The sequence below is a fragment of the Myxocyprinus asiaticus genome, unplaced genomic scaffold, assembly GCF_019703515.2.
Source record: "Myxocyprinus asiaticus isolate MX2 ecotype Aquarium Trade unplaced genomic scaffold, UBuf_Myxa_2 HiC_scaffold_52, whole genome shotgun sequence".
In the NCBI taxonomy this organism is placed as follows: Eukaryota; Metazoa; Chordata; class Actinopteri; order Cypriniformes; family Catostomidae; genus Myxocyprinus; species Myxocyprinus asiaticus.
Window position 1 is genome coordinate 85861 of NW_026249802.1, and position 21079 is coordinate 106939.

General features: G+C 43.6%; 2 protein-coding genes across 8 annotated transcripts in view; one reads left to right on the plus strand and one right to left on the minus strand.

The window, feature by feature from the left end:
* Positions 1-8211, minus strand: part of LOC127439453 (zinc finger protein 883-like) — an 80817-nt gene extending 72606 nt beyond the window's left edge. For 2 of the 4 annotated variants that reach the window (XR_007896945.1, XM_051695658.1), the window contains exon 1: positions 2210-8211. The gene's annotated coding sequence lies outside the window, so the exon portion shown is untranslated. Of the gene's footprint in view, positions 1-26; positions 1097-2209 lie in introns of all 4 variants that reach the window. The other 2 variants (XR_007896942.1, XR_007896941.1) reach the window with 2 other exon arrangements.
* LOC127439454 (uncharacterized) overlaps positions 1-21079 on the plus strand; it is a 61812-nt gene that overhangs the window by 35077 nt on the left and 5656 nt on the right. Inside the window, exons 2-3 of one of the 4 annotated variants that reach the window (XM_051695664.1) lie at positions 8207-8339; positions 9619-9705. The exons of 2 other annotated variants lie outside the window; for them this stretch is intronic. The gene's annotated coding sequence lies outside the window, so the exon portion shown is untranslated. The remainder of the gene's footprint in view (positions 1-8206; positions 8340-9618; positions 9706-21079) is intronic. One more of the 4 variants, XM_051695661.1, reaches the window with a different exon arrangement.

Genomic DNA, 21079 nt, shown 5'->3' on the forward strand with positions numbered 1-21079 from the left:
TTTGGTATAATATCCATCATTCCTACCTTATCAGTGGGAGGGGTGTGTTTGTTTTCTTGCTGTACAAAGCAGTAGAATTCGGGGTTACAGTGTAGAAAGGAAGAGATGTAAGTCATCTTCAACAGAAATCCGGGAGCAATGCTAGGGTTTGATTGCAGTTAATGCTGAGAATCTGGACTCATATAGGTAGGTGGATGAAAACGGAATGAGGGATTTCAGGGCCCGCTCTGTTAACTCAAGAAACTTAGATCCCACTGATAACCAAAAGTCTGCGACTGGCATTTGTGAAAATCTCTGCTGCAGTTCCTTGTCACTTGACAGGTCAATAAGGCTTTCCTCTTCTTTTGAAGACAGCACATCTGTGGGTTTCGGCTTAAAGGTGAATGGGTTCCTGATCCACTGGTTACATTTGTCTTTTCCCACTTCAGGAAAGTTTTCACAAAACTGCTCCTGCAGGCCCCCTAAGGGCTCAACAATTATGTCCTTGATACTGTCAACTGACAGATCAGCACACTGTTCCACAACATCCTCCAGTGTTGAAAACATACAAACAGATCCCTGCTGCATACATGAAGACCACAGTTTAAGTTTGTTAATGAATGCTTCTATCCGATCATTAGCAATGAAAACATTTGCATCTCGTCCCTGAAGTGACACATTCAGAGAATTCAGTCGCTCAAATAGGTCAGAGAGATATGACAACAACGATATCCAACGAGTGTCACTGACATGCTTTAAAAGTGGAGAGTTATTGTCTGCAAACAAAATACGTACTTCCTCTGACATTTCACATAGTCTTGTCAGCACCTTACCCCTGGACAGCCAACGGACTTCTGCGTGTAACAACAACTGTGTGAAGTTTTCCCCCATCTCTTTGCATAAAATGGCAAAAATCCTTTAATTAAATGGGTGTGACTTTATACCATTTAAAATTTTCGATGCAACAGAAAGAACATTGCTAAACTCCTCTGGCATCTTCTTAGCAGCCAATGCCTGTCTGTGGATCATACAATGATTCCAGGTTGCTGTGGGGGCCACTTCTTGTACACTTGTCACAAGCCTCATATGCCGTCCTGTCATAGACTGTGCTCCATCACTGCAAATTCCAAAACAATAATTCCTCTTTCAATTCTATTGCTGTAGCAAAATAAATACACTCCAGTAGCTGTGCAGCATTGGATATATCAGTAAACTCATCTATCTGAATTGAAAAATATGGGCTCTAACAAACACTTTCTAGAGCTGCTCTTTTACATCAGTGGCCATCTACGACGTGAAACTGTGTCGTTTGAAAGTGGGATCACGTCTAGCTGTGATGCTGCTTTCTCTCCTATCATCACCGAGCACATATCCTTTGCAGCTGGAAGTAGTAGTTTCTCACCTATGTTGTGCAGCTTCCCAACTTTGGTAATGCATAAAGCCACGAAGTAAGAAGCCTCCGTAGCCTTCATGTTAACAGTGCTGTAGACTTCAACAACTTTTTTTGTCCTGTTAACCCGTTGAGCTTCCTCTGAAACTCTACAGGTTTAGATACTAAAGGTAGGGTGCCTTGTTTCAAGATGCCGCCGTAGCTTGCAGGGCCGCATACTATCGTTTGCCAGTAGTTCGCGCATACAACACATTGAGGCCTCGGTGCATCGCTGGACCTGCTCCACGTAAAGCCCTTTTTTAAATAAGCTTCGTCATGTTTTTGGCTTCTGCGTTTTGCTGGAACTTCCACGGCTGTCCTCACTTTGGCTTGTGTTGTACGTTTTTCTCCCTTTGTCACAAAACTGTCCACTTCTCACTTAAGCTGTTTCTCTCTAAGCGTGCTGCTGATAACAGTTTACTTCTCGGCGGAAAAATCATGTCACAGTTGCTAAGGAACATTAGCATGTTAAACAAAATCTTTTTGTGTTATTTTTAATTGAGTTATTTTTAAGTTTAATACATTTTTAAATATGTAATAATGTATTTTATTTAAATAATCCAAACTGTCCTCCAAAAAAAAGGACAGAGCTCATGCCTCCATTGACACTTTCCTCCGCCTCATAGTTTGAGAACCGCTGATCTAGCATGACTGGGGGAAAGGGTCTTGTGTTCAGTTGGTTAAAACTAAACTGCAGGTGAACTGTCAGTAATGAATAACAACCTGTCTTGTGATCTGTGATGAAACCCTATAGAACATTCAATGTGACGTAAATGTACGTATAAAATAGAATGCACTTACTTGTAACTTTAAGTCAGCCAGCTGACCAGTGGGATTAATGTTCTGCTGATTCCTTTGTGCACATCGTAACAAAGCTTTTTGAAGAAATCTTCGTTCCTGGTGTCCGGTGCCTGATCAATCTCGAATTCCTACTACAACACAGGGTTGAACTCACGACCCTGAGATTAAGAATCTCATGCGCTACCAACTGAGCTAGCCGGGTGGAAGTTTCTTTCACTCTAACCAACTGAGCTATGAACTTGTCATCATTGGAGAAAATGCCATAAACGACAACGACAGTACCCAAAGATGCAAAATATAATCCACTGGACGTCATCAGAAACACCTTTGATTATTATTTATTTCTTAGCAGACGCCCTTATCCAGGGCGACTTACAGTCGTAAACAAAATACATTTCAGGAATCACAGTACGAGTATTACAATTAAGAGGAAGAAACAATACAATGACTTCAGAGTCATATGACAGGGATCATGAGAATGTTATTCCAGATTCCTTGTTGCTTAGAGACAACTGCAAACTCCCTGCCTCAATACAAATAATAATAATACAAAAATCGAATGACATGTATTTAAAATTAAGTCTGTACATTTTTGAACATACTCATATTTCAAGTAAATGTGGCTTTATTATCCTAAAGAAAATACATTACACGTGACAACACTTTTATAACTAAAAGACAATAAACAATAGACGTTCCCATACCAGGATTGGAAACCGGGTCGCCTGGGTGAAAACCAGGAGTCCTAACCACTAGACCATATGGGAAGCCGGGGAGCAAAATCCTGAACACGCAACAGTACGATACGATGATTGGTAGAAGTGAACCACTAAAACTGAAATTTCATTATAAACACGTTAGAAATTCAAGCAAACTTTAAGCCATGTATATCTATACTCAAATAACTTCCACTGCTAAAAAAAAAGACTTCCCTATTTGCTTCTCTGAAGACATGCAATGGAGGGCGCGCTGGAGTTTTTCAGTCTGGGGAATATTACAAATGAGCAGACTGTATTTTGAAATACACGTGTAGGGAGGACGTCTCTGTTTACAATATTGGCACACTTTGTGTGAGAGTGACGTAGCATATCACCATTTTCTCTCTTACTTCCACTGAGTCAGACCACAGATGTCTTCGTGCATCTTTGTTCTGGAATGTGGCTGAATTTAAACCTACAATTACAGTGTATCACATTAAAATACACTTTTGAGTGTTTTTGAGATTGCTCTTGCCTTAGTCTTGCATCAGTTTTTACTGAGTAGAGCTGGTTTCAACACCTCTTTTGAGATTGGCCAGCGGCCATTATTCTCTGTTCCACTAACAAGCTTGTTAGTAAATACTGTGTTGAGCTATTGTGGTACTGTAGGGTGACCCTGCGTGCTCGCGGTGCCATCCCCTATGCCAATTTACTCGGCTTCAGCTACCTTACAGCTCGGGCCCACGTGCTCCTTCAAAGCCTCGGGCTTTCCTAGCGCAGCTGTGCTTATCGTCGACCCGTGGCACCGATACACTCGACACCAATCCCACCTGCGTGATAGAAGCTCGACACTGACACCTATGCCATGTCAATGCGCTCCACAGGGTCATCAGCTGGTTTTCACCAGTGTGACCAGTGTCCAGCGAAGCTCCCCAGACAGGACAAGCATTCCTCCTGTGCCAAATGCCTAGGGCCTGACCATATAGCCAGGGCATTGGCGGGTGACCTCGATTGCTCTCCGTGTGGGAAGTTCTCGAGGAGAACTAAACGCAGGAGAGCAGCGCTCTCCCCAGCGGAGTCTCTCTCCTATGACCAGGTGAGATTGAGATCGGTACTCCAAGGCCCTTCACAAAGGTCCATGAAAACCCCTCCCGCTACTGGTTCCAGAGAGTGCCCACGGAACCCTGGGTCCCCCTCTCACTCTCCACCACTGGTGCAGAGGTGCAGGCACCTCTCACAGGAGGCGAACTGGTCACCCCCAAGGTGACGCCATTCAAGGGGAGGGTAGGGCAGGCAGGTGGTCGCTGCTAAGGTACCGCTCGCCTTCCCCGTGTAGATGTCAGCGTCCTCCCACGAAGTTACCACAGAGGCGCCCAAGCTTGGGATGTGCTGTCAATTATGGCATCTAGGTCGGATGTGCCTGACCCTGACATGCCAGTTGGATAGGCCACATCGGGGGACTCCTTACCACCCCTACCACATGTATCGCAAAGGGAGGAGTTCCGGGCTCTTATGCAGTGTGCAGCTGCTGCCATGGTTCCCTGGCCAACAAGACAAGAAAGAAAATCCACAACAAGCCCTTCCCTTATGCCAGGATTTTGTGGAGCTAGTGTGCTCATCCTGGAGCAACCCGGCTTCCGCCCCTTCAGGCTCCAGAACAGCGGAGTCCCTGCTACACACTGCAGGAGCCCAAGAAGTTGGCTTGGGTATGTTCCCCACGATTGGGGACATGGTCACAGTGCTGGTACAAGGTTTCACCTTCACCAGAGGGCACAAAGACCCTACCTGTCCATCCAAGCAGTGCAGGACTATTGATGCCATGCTGAAAAAGGCATATGCGTCAGAGGCATTAACAGTCAGATTGGCCAACACTATGGCTATACTGGTCCTGTAAATAAATATATTGCTGGGTAAAGAAATGATTCATGTATTAATAATGTATTAACTGTATACTTGTTTGTAATGCTTCTTTTTTTTTTTTTTTTACAAAATAGAAAATTACAAAACAAGAAAAAAAAACAAACAGAAACGTCCTTGTGCCAATAATAATAATAAAAAAACCTACATTGTGGGGAAATAATACAGAGATCATTGATTATACAGAGATTATACATTGATTATAAATAATACAGAGATTTTTAATTAAGCAAACATATTACATAACGTAATTTGCTGATAAAATGTAGCATATGTTTGTCCACCCATCCATTCATTATTATAACCGTTTAAGTATAAATCACTTTAAAAGAAATAGCCGAATTTGTACATTGATAAGTCTATTACACTGAAGGTTTTATACCTCCCTATTTACACATGGATAAAGTATTTACTCAATAGAATAATACAATATACAGTCAATAAATTATTGCTAATACACAGGGCAGCAGTGTGGAGTTGTGGTTAGGGCTCTGGACTCCTGACCAGTGGGTTGGGGTTCAGTCCACCCAGGTGGGGGACACTGCTGTTGTACCTTGAGGAAGGTACTTTACTGCTCCAGTAATACAGTAAATGAATAACTGTATGTAAATAATAATAATTCTTGCTAAGAAATTACTACTAATAATATTACAATACCGTCATATGAGAAAATTACATTGCATAAGGGCATGCATAAAAGGTCAAACAGCATGTTGAATAAAATAATCATGCTTTTTTCACTCTTAATTAGACTGTTGAGGTGAAAAAATATAAACAATAACTATTAAAAAATCTATAACAATAACTATTTAAAGCATCACAGATTCTTATTTGCTCAAAGAAACGTAGTCTGTGACTATAGCTTTAAAAGATAACCGAAAGTTATTCACGCACTGGCAAAGCACACTTTCACTTTCATACTGACACTCCTGTTTCTATTTCGACACAACAAACTGAAACAGATTGAACTGAATGTGTTCATTTTTTTATGTTTTCCTCTGTACAAAACTACCTGGCTACTCAACTTGTGAAGCTGAAGATATATACCTGCATTTAAATTGCATAAAATAAGATGTTGGCTTCGTGTGAATCATTTCCAATGTTTTTGCTTGACTGTGCTATTCCTAAGGTTTCAGAAACAGATTCTGAAAATGACAGTTATTCAGATTCCAACTCGGATGCTGACTACGAATTCCCAGAACCAACAACGTTTCCAGGAAATGAAATGTGTGGGGTGTGGAAACAACACATTATGTTATTACCATAACCCTGGTTCCCTGAAATACAGAATGACAACCATTACCATCCGTCCTAACAACCTTTGAAATAGTCTGACCTGTAGAAGGACATCCTCTCTGAATAGAGAGTGTGTCTCTGACCGCTAATCACTGAGCATATATAAAAAATCTGCCCTATTGGGGCCCTGTTGTGAGGTGGAAGTCCCTCCCACCTCTGGCTGAAGAGGGGCATCCTCACAGTAGCATATCAGCATCTTCTTTTGAATAGGAGGTCAGCTGGGGACACGACCTCAAAGGGTAATGGTTGTCATTCTTTATTTAAAGGAACCAGGGTTATGGTAATAACCTAACGTTCCCTTTCAATTGAATGACAACCATTAGCGAATGGGAAGCTGTACCAAAGCTGTCGTGTCTCCAGATTACTGGCAGTACAGCCTCATGGTGATAGCCTCAGAGCCCCCATGACACCTAAGGGCATGCCGCCTGCAACACCCTAGAGCCCAGAGAGGGCCTCCCTCAGTTTGCAAAACGTGCAAATGTCTGACTACCTGTCCATGTAGCAGCATTGCAGAGCTCATTCAGAGAGGCACCATGAAGCAGAGCCCATGAAGTCGTTTGGCCCCTGGTAGAGAGGGCCGTAATGCCCCCCGGCACGGAGGAGTCCATCTGTTCATATGCAATGCGTATGGCATCTGCAACCCAGTGTGCTAGACATTGCTTCGATAGAGCCTGACCTCTAGATTGGGATTCATAGCAGACAAACAGCTGGTTGGACTGTTTCCAGGACTCTGTCTTATCCAGGTAGCAGTGCAAAGCCCGGACCGGGCAAAGCGTGTGCTGTTTACGATCCTCATCTGACTCATGCGGGTGAGGTCTAAAAGTATCCAAAACCACTGGCTAGTTAATATGGAATGATGAGACCACCTTTGGTAGAAAGTTTGGATGTGTCATCAATAGACAGTGCATGAACCTCACTTACTTGTCTGGCAGACGTAATGGCTATCAAGAATGCCACCTTCAATGAAACAAAGCGCTGACACCATGGGCTCAAAAGGGGGACCCATAAGGCCCCATAGTACCATCCCGGTCCCACTTGCAGACCATACTCTTCATAGGAGGACAAAGCCTATGAGCTCCCTTAAGAAACTGCACAGCCAAGAAACGTGCCCCAGGGGACACAGAGTAAATTTTATCGTGGCACACTGAAATTGCCACCAGATATACCTTCAGCGTAGACGTGGATTTTCCCGTATTGAACAAAGTACTGCAAGAAGGTTAGCGGCTCCTCTTGTAGCCAATATTATTCACTCAGAGCGGGTAGTGGCTCCTCTTGTAGCCAATAGTATTCATTCAGAGCAGGTAACGGCTCCTTTGTTCTAGCCAATAGTATTCATTCACAGCAGGTAGCGGCTCCTCTTGTAGCCAATAGTATTCATTCAGAGCGGGTAACGGCTCCTCTTGTAACCAATAGTATTCATTCAGGGTGGGTAGCGGCTCCTCTTGTAACCAATAGTATTCATTCAGGGCGGGTAGCGGCTCCTCTTGTAGCCAATAGTATTCATTCAGGGTGGGTAACGGCTCCTCTTGTAGCCAGTAGTATTCATTCAGACCGGGTAACGGCTCCTTTGTTCTAGCCAATTGTATTCATTCAGAGTGGGTAGTGGCTCCTCTTGTAACCAATAGTATTTATTCAGGGCAGGTAGCGGCTCCTCTTGTAGCCAATAGTATTCATTCAGAGCGGGTAGCGGCTCCTCTTGTAGCCAATAGTATTCATTCAGGGTGGGTAAAAGCTCTTTTGTTCTAGCCAATAGTATTCATTCAGAGCGGATATACGGTTGTTTTGTTATTAGTCTACTTTTTTTGTGGGGTTGATATAAAAAACGTCTTTCATTTGAACAGCCTTAAACTGTGTAAGTAGCCTGTTTATTTTTAAAACAACTTTAGATCCAGTTTGATGACACCTTATGGAGTTTGGGGGGCTCTTTGTTTATGAGCGAGAGAATGCTGGAAGGTTTAGACAACACGAGTGTGAAATGCTGATTTCACAAGTTAAAATAAGAAAAGTATATATCTTGTACTTTTATTAGTAACCAAAATGCTAGTTTTAATACCACGCCGTTTAATAAAACTGCTGGTGTCCGCAGTGTATTCAGACTCAGATAACACATGAGAGCCTGCTGACCAGGACAAAGCCCTGAGTATCTCTGGTGGCGTGTAAACGAAAGAAGATTTACCTGCAAACTGCACCGCGTGGAAGAACACGAAGGAAAGCTGATCGTGAGTATGCCACTGTGCTGCCTGTGAACACCGGTTATCAGTGAATTTAATTGAATAAATTCAATTTGTGCTTCTAAACTCCAGCCCCGGTGGTCCCTGCTCTCCATGTCTGTGGCTCAGACTTTTATGTAGTCTTGCTAGATGAGACTAGTTTTATTTCAATCAATGTGTTTAAGGGGGCCTTGGGTAGCTCAGTGGTAAAAGACACTGGCTATCACCCCTGGAGTTCGCTAGTTCGAATCCAGGGCATGCTGAGTGACTCCAGCCAGGTCTCCTAAGCAACCAAATTGGCTTGGTTGCTAGGGAGGGTAGAGTCACATGGGGTAACCTCCTTGTGGTCGCTATAATGTGGTTAGTTCTCGGTGGGGCGCGTGGTGAGTTGAGCGTGGTTGCCGCGGTGGATGGCGTGAAGCCCTATGTCTCCGTGGCAACACACTCAACAAGCCACGTGATAAGATGCGTGGATTGACAATCTCAGATGCAGAGGCAACTGGGATTCATCCTCCACCACCCAGATTGAGGCAAATCACTACATGACCACAAGGACTTAGAAGCACATTGGGAATTGGGCATTCCAAATTGGGAGAAAAAGGGGAAAAAATCCAAAAATCAATGTGTTTAAGCTAAAACTGAATGCTGTATTTACCAATACATGTGCTTGCTGATGTGTGTTCTTTTTTTTTGTGGTTGTGTTTTCTCGACTCTGTTTTCTTTCTTTCTTTCTTTCTTTTGCTCTATTATGCCTGCCTCTTGGCCAGGTCTCCATTGTAAACAAGAACTGGTTCTCAATGAATTACCTGGCTAAATAAAGGTTAAATAAAATGAGAATGGGCAATCACAGTAGGGTAAAGTAATAGATTGCATACACTGACTAAGTAACAATAATGCTATGTGTTATAATAGAAAGAATTAAAACCTTTGACTTGCTTTTTAGTCATTCTGTGTATAACTCGCTGTTTTTTTTTTCTTCTTTTTCTTGTTCGCATGACTGTTGGGACAAAACGCTTTTATACATCCTCTCACAAATGATTCGCATTCGCCAGATTAAAAATCACAAATCGCACCGACTTGTTGAGCCCCACTTTTGACTCAAATAAAAATACATGTGTGAAGTGAACTCACCTACTGTCACAGTTCAGCAGTGTGTGCTGGAAAGCCTGGTCAGAACACGGGTGAACGAAAAGCTCAGTGACGGTCTTACTTGACAATTTCCAATTTTTTTTAAATTTTTTTTTTTTTTTGGCTTTGTCCACTTGTCTAACTGTAAGGAATTTTTCAGGATTGGTCCCTGAGTATCAAGTCAGGTCTGCAGTCACTGTCTCGACCCAGATCCTCAAGGGGAGAAATGATTGACACAGACATTTAAGTATGCATCAGAGATTTCTCATACTTTATTTTTCAGCACAGCATTATTTATCTTTGCAAGAACAGGAAAAGCAGTACATTAATTACATTATCCAATGAGATCAACCATCACCCTATTTGGAAAGACATACATAAAGATTCTGCATTAATTATGTAAATATGTTGGGCCTCATGTATTCAGATAGAAGACAAAGGCAGGCCTAACACAGTCGTAAAAACCTAAGTCAAGCCCCCACATTCCAAGTCGTAAATTATACTGATAAAAATCACGCCAAAATCAAATAAGGGAGTCCAAAACAGACTACAAATCCCATGAAGCCTTGCTCACTAAAGGATTGAACTCTCAACTCCTATTGGATGAGGCACACAACAGAACGCACCTCAAACCATGACATCATCAGGAGTAGAAATGCCTCTGAAATGCTTCCGGGATTTGCTTCCAGCAACTTTGTTTGCAGTGTGTAGACGCAGCTCATCGCTGCTCACAGGTGCAACCTCGTGGCACAAGGAAGTAACGTCCAACTTGAAACTGTGGCCATACAATCTCCATCTCGCTGGACGAGTTGAGATTACTCTGTGTTCAACCGAACACTCTAACGGATCCGAAGGAGACCACCGAGCAGTCTGCATCTTCATCCGTTTGCCTGCAGAAGTGAAGAGATTAAAGATTTCTCTTCCATCTTCAATGAAGTCGACATTTCTGAAGTTCTCCGCCAGCCCGCCGAGAATCAACAGCCGTGCCCACCAACAGAGCGAGGAAACGGCCTCCCGTTATCACACGAGCCTCAAGGAACCGGGTCGGAGTTAAAGGATGGAGGGACAAACATTCTACCTGTGTCCTCATGTGATTGAAGTAAGAGGTTTACATCTGGGCAGAGATAGAATATTATAGTGTGTTATTCTTGTGTTTCAAGGTTTTCTTTTGCTTGTACAGTTTACGGACCGCTATGTCCGCTCATTATTAATACTCAGGGTATTAATTATCACGAATTTGTTTTGCTGTATTGTGGTCCAACCAAATTGGACTGTTGTGCATTTTCGCCATCGCGGGTGAAACCGGCAAACTGAGTTATCCATTAAAGAGTCAAAGAACGCGGGACTTTTACGAGCCGTCCACCGTGTCTCTGAGTGATAAACTAACAGCTGTTTTCTCTACCACGATCGCGAAATCGGCTTTAGGGCCGTCACTTAATTTTCTCTCTCTCTCTCGTACTAACCACACACACACACACACACACACACACACACACACACACACACACACACACATACATACACCTTATGTGTTATAGGATTATTTTTATATCCATATCTAATCATATCACTGTTTAGTTTGTAGTTGTAAGTCAAAAGTTTATTGACTGCATTGTATTAATTATTAATTGATATTACTGCATAAATAAACTTTGTTTATATTACAAAGAGAAGTGTTTTGGTTTGTTTTGCATACACCTGTGTCATGCTGACGGGATGTCAGTGCTCGGATTCAAGCCTTCATTCATTGTTTTTTTTTTTTCCAAAAACGATATTCTTCGGATGTCGATTTTCCTAAGAAAACAATCTAATATTGAGACTGTTTTACTATCTGATTATTAGTCCCTTATTTCAGGGTGGTGCCCCGTCAATGTTAATCCTTATTAATATTCCATTGATTTTTGATAATTGATAATTATCTTTGATGATTGTTGAATTTGAATGATCAATAAGCTAGTGTTAATTTTAATTAATGTTTCATCGATGTTAACAATTAACAATTATCTTTGATAATTGTTGATTTACAGGATTAAAAAAGCTAACATTGATTCTCATCAATGTTCTATTGATTTTAATAATTAATAATTATCTCTGATAATTATTAATTATTGCTAATAACCAAACCCTCTCCTAAACGTAGCACACTACATTTACTGGAGCCCCATATGAGGTTTTAATGAGTTAGATTCAATTAATTAATTTAAATACTAATTAATAACTAAAGAAATACTTATTAATTATTTCTGATAGTAACACTGATCTAAACAACCAGTAAAGCCCTACATAATAATTGGTGCCCCGTGTGAGGAATCCTACGTGCCAGTTCTGTCATGGTGTGTATGCATAAGAATCCAAAGTAATAACTTGAATCATTACTTCAAAGTTTCGTTCTGTTTGACAATTTACTTCTCACAACTTGCCAAACATAAGCCAGTGTGGTGTGAAAGTGCTCTTAAGAGTGAATTAGGGGTTGGTAAATTTACTATAGTCTGCTTAAAATCTGCTGTTGTTGTTATTTAACTCCTAACGCTTTCATCTAAATGTTACAGAGAGGTGCCAAGTCACTTCATTGACATCCACCAAAGAGAGAACACAGTGAAATTCGCACATTACATAACAGTGGACCGTAAGCCACAGGTCGAAGCCTCTCACCTGTACGTTCGTGCTAGCATTATATCAACTGTAAAACAACAAGCTATCAGAGCCACTGTCACAAGAATTTTTACTGCCCCAGTAAAATGAGTCACCAATCGCCCTGCGTGACTGGAGCTGAAGCTCCACAGATGTTAGTCGACCCAGCACTGCAAGATGTAGTTGCTGCTGTCCTCCGTCTCTCCATAGAGGAGAGAGATAACCTTAATGGCTACAATATTAGTCGTTGTGATGAAGCATTGCAGGAACTAGTTGATTATGTAAACAATCTGGTCGGGAAGCCAATGCGCACAATCCTGGACCTTGTGGGCCAAATGTTCCTTCTTCATCACCGCAGAACCCAACTGCAAACCGCAGAGCACTGCAGAGCAGCTACCAAGCGGTGCAGAAGTAAAATCTCAGCCTGCACCAAGACGTTAGGTGCCCTCAAGCTGAGAAAGTCCAGGCACAGAAAGATAATGCCCGGATGCAGGAGGAAAACGAAATCCTGCGCAGGCAGCTTCAAGCTACCCAGCTAAAAGCAGAGTCAGATAAGGTAAGTGCAGCTGAAACGCACAGCACAACATCTGACATAGAAGAGGGCCCCCTTTTTAGCGATACATGTAGAAATGTGCCCCTGAGAAACCCAGGGACACATGCTAGGAGCCGAGCTGCCCCTAGTGGTACAGTCTCTGACTTCGTCCTCCAAGACACCTTTCAAACTCCTACAGCGGCCCACTGGTGGATGCAGGTGCCCCTCCTTATAGTTGGCCCCCCCAGTCAGTTTTCAGTCATGCCACCTTGCGTTTCAAACCGACTGATTCCACACCATGGAGGGGGGATGATTATTTTCAAGCCCAGGGTGGTGTAAGCGGCTCGAATATCCCATTAGCCAGGGAGCTGTACGCAACCCGGGGTCCACGCCCATGCGTCGACTGGACTCCTTCCCCACCATGAAGGGGAGGAAGTCGTCCTCATCGCTATAGCGATCCGAGTGACTATGGTGTTTTGGATGACTCGGACGACCCGTGGTCATACCGACACCAACGCTTGCATATCCGACAACTCGAGTCCCTCGCAGGGGACATAGAACGCTTTGACCCAAATAATCGAGATTCAAACATCGACAATTATCTTAGGGAAATTGAGCACTGCCTGACTGATTTGCCTTATGCTTCGTCATGTGAAAAACTCAAGCTCATATGGAAGACCACGGTAAGGAGTGTCCATGCGTTCATGGAAATGCTACCGACTGGTACACAAAACCGCTACTCAGCTCTGTGTAAAGCCCTACGCAAGGAATATTCGCTGTATATCGACGAAGCCTCCGCTACCATAGCTGCTTTCCCCATCACCCAGAAGAGGCACAAGCCTCTGTGTGAGTATTATAGACGCCTGAGAGCCACGTACTTCCAAGGAAGTAACGCACCAGGTCTGGAGGAGGAACGAGCTTTCAAGTCTCTTTTCCTTCATAACCTCCACGAGTGCGTGCGATATGACGTCACGATGCACTGCAGAATGGGCAACCCCACCATGCAGGAAATCAGAAGATATGCGCAACTGGCATGGGAGACACGCGTGCGCCCTGCCCGAGGTCACGAAGGTGATGCCAGAGCCCTGGGGATCCAAGCCTCAGAATATGCAGACCTAGCGCTTGAAGGCAACAAAATGCCTCGCGTTAAGGTGAATGCTAGAACTGGAACGCAGAGACGCCGATCACCCCGCCAGCAGGGTAGGCAACAGAACCAGGGGGTGGTAACCAGACACACCCCCAGGGTCATGGCAGGCCTAAACAACAAAACGTTCGCCAGCAGAAAGAAAAGGTGTGGTTCAAATGAAAACCCAAACAAGAAGGTGAGTGGGTAGAAAAGGTTTCAAATCCCCTCAGAGAACAAGATTTGAGAAAAGAAATGGAGGACATAAGGAGATGCTTGACTGAGTTAGTAACTAAGCTTGACGTGCTCCGTTGTTCACCAGGTCCGTTGACTTCCTCAAAGGAACACGGCACTGAAACCACGTCAGTATGACTAGACAATGTACCCCCTTCCCGTTAACGCCAAAGTTTACTTTGTAGGTCGGGAAAAGGGGAACAGTGTCCAAGTTGCTCCCCAAAACAGTCACTCCTAACATGCCACACCCTCCTTTTCTGACCTTCTTGGGCGATCTGTACCGTAAGGGCAATGCCTGACACATGGGTCATTCAACTCCCACGCACTACTCAACACCGGTTCCGAAATAAGTCTAATGGGTTCCAACACCTTCGCAGAGGTGGCTAGAGCAAAGCTCTCCCTTGGCAAACCGTTATGGACAGAGACCTGCAACGTAAGCATCACAAGCTACACGCAAGTTAGGTCGTCTATCATAAAACGGGCCTGGTTTGACACCTTTCAAGGGATGATGCTAATAGACCCTGTTTACATATGTCCCATTAGTATGGAACCACTGTTAGTTGGCCAGGACCTACTGAACTGATTGGCTCTGCTCATTGACTGCCGTCGAGGACACATGGGCTCAGGTTGACATACCGAGACCACTTGGTCCAGAAAACAGTTCGCCAGCTTCAGATGCACGTCGCCATCGTCCAAAAATCCAGCAGAGACGACGACTCCAATAAGAACAATTACAGGGCCTGGGTAAAACCCTTCAGGGTACTATAGTCACTGTAAATTTGCACTCCGTTCTTATCAATAACACTTTGCACGCTTTAGGGACTTTGTCAGAGAAAACAACTTATGCGTGTATCGTTAGAGATCTAATGCAGGACCTCAAGGAAATTAGCTACTCAGTCAACAGTCTAAGTGGTGGAAGGATTCCAGCTTACCTGGTCTCCCTAGACCTTGTCGAACAAATCCTTAGATCTGCTACTATCTCCATTGTGCAACCTTCACAGATACACCTGGCATATAGTTTTGGCATTGAAATTCCAATCCATGTAAATCCTCAGAACCTCAAAATAGGATTTATCCTCAATCTACCGTCATAGGCAGAATATATATATAGACTAAAATCTGTATTTAATGTTGGTTTTCAGAGAGGTAATGCACACATTCACCTCAAAACACCACCAACACTCGCCTACCATGATGAGGACCCCTCGCTCTACCTTATCCCTAACCTAAACATGTGTACCAAGACAAAGTACATTCATTGGGTTTGTCAAAACGCAACCCCTTTGTTAGAGAGGTGACTAACTACCTCCCTGAACAAGTGTCATGGTAGCATGTCCATCAAAGATGAAGGAACAGAGACAAAGGTAGAGTGAGCAGGCAATTGCTGGCTCGTTAACACACCAGCCACCGAAGTCCCAATGTCATACAACAGCCATGATACAGCCACTAAACTAAGGCTACAAAACCAAATGGTGTTCTTAATGGTTCCCCAAGGAGCCACCGTGCACATTGACAATATTGTCCTCCATTATCTCAACGTCGACAAACATGACGCAGAAATTGAGATCATGGACGCATTTAGAGGTCACAGCCTCACTGTTGATGACACCCTTCAACAGCAGCTTCAGGCTGAAGGGATGAAATTAGTGAAGTTCAGTCTCAAACCGACTGGCTTGACCACTATATTTCCTAGTCACATAAGCAGATCGTCATCTTACCAAGAACACCCTATCAGTTTGGTTGCCCTCTGACTCCACCTTAGTGGTTGGATCATCATCGCAATTATTGCACACGCCATGTAAAGGTACATTCAACACCTACAGGCCAGACTGGACTCACTTCTCATATAGCCGCGTTTTACACACCAGTCTGAGCCCATCCCACAGGTTAACCCCATCATTTCCAAGGATAAGACTTTTAACCTTTAACCCTCCTTTCCTCTAACATTTTGTTCCTAGTAACCAATGTCAGGTTCTACTTTGATTTTGTGTTATGGCCAAAGAACAACAAAGGATTGCGTTATGGTTAATGCTGTGCCTTCCAATAACTTGAAATGTTTATGTGTGATGAATATAGTTTTAGATTTAGCTAGAAGTTCTATGCCCAGATGTGCCTCAATCTCTGTCCAGACGATAAAGCCTCTGTGAACTCTAATGAACTGTATAGACTGTGCAACCATTTTCTTTCCTATCAGGAATACATGGATGGCGTAACCCACAGGTTACTGTGAACCGACAAGAACTGTTCGGCCCTTCAGTTGCTCTAAAGATGCTGGACAACAACCAGCTCTTCAGACCAAAGGGGGGAATGTTGGGCCTCATGTATTCAGATAGAAGACAAAGGCAGGCCTAACACAGTCGTAAAAACCTAAGTCAAGCCCCCACATTCCAAGTCATAAATTATACTGATAAAAATCACGCCAAAATCAAACAAAGGGAGTCCAAAACAGACTACAAATCCCATGAAGCCTTGCTCACTAAAGGATTGAACTCTCAACTCCTATTGGATGAGGCACACAACAGAACGCACTTCAAACCATGACACCATCAGGAGTAGAAATACCTCTGAAATGCTTCCGGGATTTGCTTCCAGCAACTTTGTTTGCAGTGTGTAGATGCAGCTCATCGCTGCACTCAGGTGCAACCTCGTGGCACAAGGAAGTAACGTCCAACTTGAAACTGTGGCCATACAATCTCCATCTCGCTGGACGAGTTGAGATTACTCTGTGTTAAACCGAACACTCTAACGGATCTGAAGGAGACCGCCGAGCAGTCTGCATCTTCATCCATTTGCCTGCAGAAGTGAAGAGATTAAAGATTTCTCTTCCATCTTCAATGAAGTCGACATTTCTGAAGTTCTCCGCCAGCCCGCCGAGAATCAACAGCCGTGCCCGCCAACAGAGCAAGGAAACGGCCTCCCATTATCACACAAGCCACAAAGAACCGGGTCGGAGTTGAAGGAGGATGGGACAAATATTCTACCTGTGTCCTCATGCGATTCAAGTAAGAGGTTTATGTCTGGGCAGAGATAGAATATTATAGTGTGTTATTCTTGTGTTTCAAGGTTTTCTTTTGCTTGTACAGTTTACGGACCGCCATGTCCACTCATTATTAATACTCAGGGTATTAATTATCACGAATTTGTTTTGCTGTATTGTGGTCCAACCAGATTGGACTGTTGTGCATTTTCGCCATTGCGGGTGAAACCGGCAAACTGAGTTATCCATTAAAGTGTCAAAGAACGCGGGACTTTTACGAGCCGTCCACGTGTCTCTGAGTGATAAACTAACAGCTGCTTTCTCTCCCACAATCGCAAAATCGGCTTTAGGGCCGTCACTTAATTCTCTCTCTCTCTCTCTCTCTCGTACTAACCACACACACACACACACACACACACACCTTATGTGTTATAGGATTATTTTTATTTCCATATCTAATCATATCACTGTTTAGTTTGTAGTTGTAAGTCAGAAGTTTATTGACTGCATTGTATTAATTATTAATTGATATTACTGCATAAATAAACTTTGTTTATATTACAAAGAGAAGTGTTTTGGTTTGTTTTGCATACACCTGTGTCATGCTGACGGGTTGTCAGTGCTCGGATTCAAGCCTTCATTCATTGTATTTTTTTCCGAAAATCGATATTCTTCAGATGTCGATTTCCCTAAGAAAACAATCTAATATTGAGACTGTTTTACTATCTGGTTATTAGTCCCTGATTCCAGGGTGGTGCCCCGTCAATGTTAATCCTTATTAATATTCTATTGATTTTTAATAATTGATAATTATCTTTGATGATTGTTGAATTTGAATGATCAATAAGCTAGTGTTAATTTTAATTAATGTTTCATCGATGTTAACAATTAACAATTATCTTTGATAATTGTTGATTTAAAGGATAAAAAAGCTAACATTGATTCTCATCAATGTTCTATTGATTTTAATAATTAATAATTATCTTTGATAATTATTAATTATTGCTAATAACCAAACCCTCTCCTAAACGTAGCACACTACATTTACTGGAGCCCCATATGAGGTTTTAATGAGTTAATATTAAAATTAATTAATTGAATCTAATTAATAACTAAAGAAATAATTATTAATTATTTCTGATAGTAACACTGATCTAAACAACCAGTAAAACCCTACAAATGAAACAAAAAACATTCTATAACTGAAGAGTGGTATTCAACTTTTGACCTGAGACACTCAGAGGAGTGAAACAGGGAAACCTTTCCACATGATTTCTGTTACTGACACACACACACACACTATGAAATCAGGAACTGAGTACTAGCTGTGAAATGTCAGTTTGCTTAAATATAGATCAGCTAATAACTAAAAGGTCAACTTTTCTCACTTAAAACATTTTTTTTTAAGTGTGTAATTATAAAACAAATGTTGAAGGGGAAAAAACAAATGCCAAAAAGCACTGCTGTAAAATTACTATACCATTGGTCATGTACGGACATTTTATGTAAGAATAACTAAACCACACCTTGCAGGAAATAAAGGTAGCATGCAGAACAGTGCAGTGTAATAATGGTAGATTAAGAGAAACTTACCATAAAATGCTTTCTTCTGACATTTAATAATGCTCTTATTTTACAGTCACGCATTCTGAACAGGGTTTGCATGTTTTGCATACTGCTGACAGTAGTACTGCACTGTGTATTTGAATAAGCTGCATTCACATCATGCTTAAGTTTCAACAGTTGTACTACTAGTTGTGTGGCACTGCATTATTCATCGGCAGCATCTCTCTCGCTGTATTTTTATTAAATGTTTAGTTTTTAAATTTGCTCATGATCGCTGTTTAACTGTAAACAGCAGCTAGTGCACACAGGATATTGACATGACCAGTGCAGTGGCTTATGGGTAAGGCTACGATTCTGTCATGGAAGTCGCGTATTCCATGATTAAGAGATGTCCGTGACTTCATGAAAATTCCCTTTAGTGTAACATTTTCAAAAAAGTATGCGATGTGCTAAAAATACAGCTGCATAGCATGGTGTTGCAGACAGCCATACACTAAGCACATAGCAGACACTTGTAGCGGTGTAGCTCAGACAATTCAGTTTGTTGTAATTGAGCAGTTAAGAGTGAAGGCTTACATCGAAGAGAGAGTGAACTGTAAAAATGGCGACATCAAGTGCATCAGTGAGCAAAGTGGCAAACATCACTGTTAAGCAGAAAACGTCATGGTTACTGGTGTAACCTCCGTTTCCTGATGGAGGGAACGACACGTTGTGTCGATGTAGTGACACTAGGGGTCACTCTTGGGAGCCCGAGACACCTCTGGTCTTTGATAAAAGGCCAATGAAACTTGGCGAGTGGTATTTGCATGCCACTCCCCTGGACATATGGGTATAAAAGGAGCTGGTATGCAACCACTCATTCAGGTTTTACGCTGAGGAGCCGATATAAGGTCCGGCCATTTCAGCGGGTAGTTCTGCGTTGTGGCAGGAGGGACACATCGTCTCGTTCCCTCCATCAGGGAATGGAGGTTACACCAGTAACCATGACGTTCCCTATCTGTCACTCATTCGACATTGTGTTGATGTAGTGACACTAGGGGTCGCTATACGAAACGCCACAACTGGCTGAACTGTGTTACGTGAACTGGCGGTGTGTGGTGGGCAGACTGCTGTGTGCCTCATAGCCAGCACACCAGGTCGACACGTAACCTCCCCCAACATAGTTATGAGTGTCGAATGGCCCTTTTTGGGGACAAGTCGACTACCCAAAGATAGAGACAGGCTTAACCCAGTCGTGGCCTCTTTTCCCCTTCCCTTTTTCCACTCCCTAAAAAAGAAGGAGGATTATCCGACTGGGCCGCCAGGTGCAGTCGGGGGGTGTCCCTCCCAAGGAGAAGACACCGCAGAGACCACACCTCGCCCAAAGAGAGGGGGGGATATTTAAGTGGGAGAATACATCACACAGTCTTTCCAACCATGTGGAGAGCCTTCAAGGTAGATCCTGCCCAATGGGGGAGGAGTTACTACAAACATGGAGACTGGGACAGAGGGGCTCTGCCCAAGTAAGATGCAGTTTGCCAGCAGGGAAATGAACTAGCAGAAGATATAGATCGCATGGGGTTAGCCTTACAGGGAACCACCACATGCGGAGCACCTACCCCAGAACAGGGCTCTTAGTGTCTGTACTGGGCCAGCAGCAAGTCCCTCAGAAAACTCGACTGCCACAGGGCTCGGAGGAAGTCAACCAGGGAACAAAGTTTGTGAACACTACTGGGAATTAATGGCGCACGTCTTCAGCTCCAAGGGAGGTGGAAGGCGCTATGTGCAAGCGATACACCCGGCCAGCTATCCTGGAATTATCCGCTTGTGTTGCGTGCCACTACTATCTGGGACGAAACCGGTTCCACCCGGAGGTTGTAGAACCTTGCACAGGTGTTGGGTGTTGCCCAGCCCGCTGCTCTGCAAATGTCTGTTAGAGAGGCACCCCTGGCCAGGGCCCAGGGAGCCGCTACACCCCTGGTAGAATGGGCTGGTAGCCCTACCTGGGGCGGCATGTCCTAGGCGACATATGCCATAGTTATGGCATCAATGAGCCAGTGGGGGATCCTCTGCTTGGAGACAGCGCTTCCTTTCCGCTCTGCACCAAAGCAGACAAAGAGCTGCTCAGAGATTCTAAAGCTCTGCGTGCAATCCAAATAGATGCGTAAAGCGCACACCGGACACAGCGACGACAGGGCTGGGTCTGCCTCCTCCTGGGGCAGTGCTTGCAGGTTCACCACCTGGTCCCTAAAGGGGTGGTGGGAACCTTGGGCACATAGCCCGGTCAGGGTCTCAGGATCATGTGAGAGTAACCTGGATCAAACTCCAGGCATGTTTCGCTGACAGAGAATGCTTGCAGGTCACCTACCCTCTTGATGGAAGTGAGCGCAGTCAGGAGGGCAGTCTTCAAGGAGAGTGCCTTAAGCTCGGCTGACTGCAAAGTATCAAAGGGTGTTCTTTGTAGACCCTGAAGAAAAACAGATGTCCGATGAGGGAACGAGGTGTGGTCTGGAGGGATTCAGCCTCCTGGTGCCTCTTAGGAACCTGATGATCAGGTCATGCTTCCCTAAGGACTTACC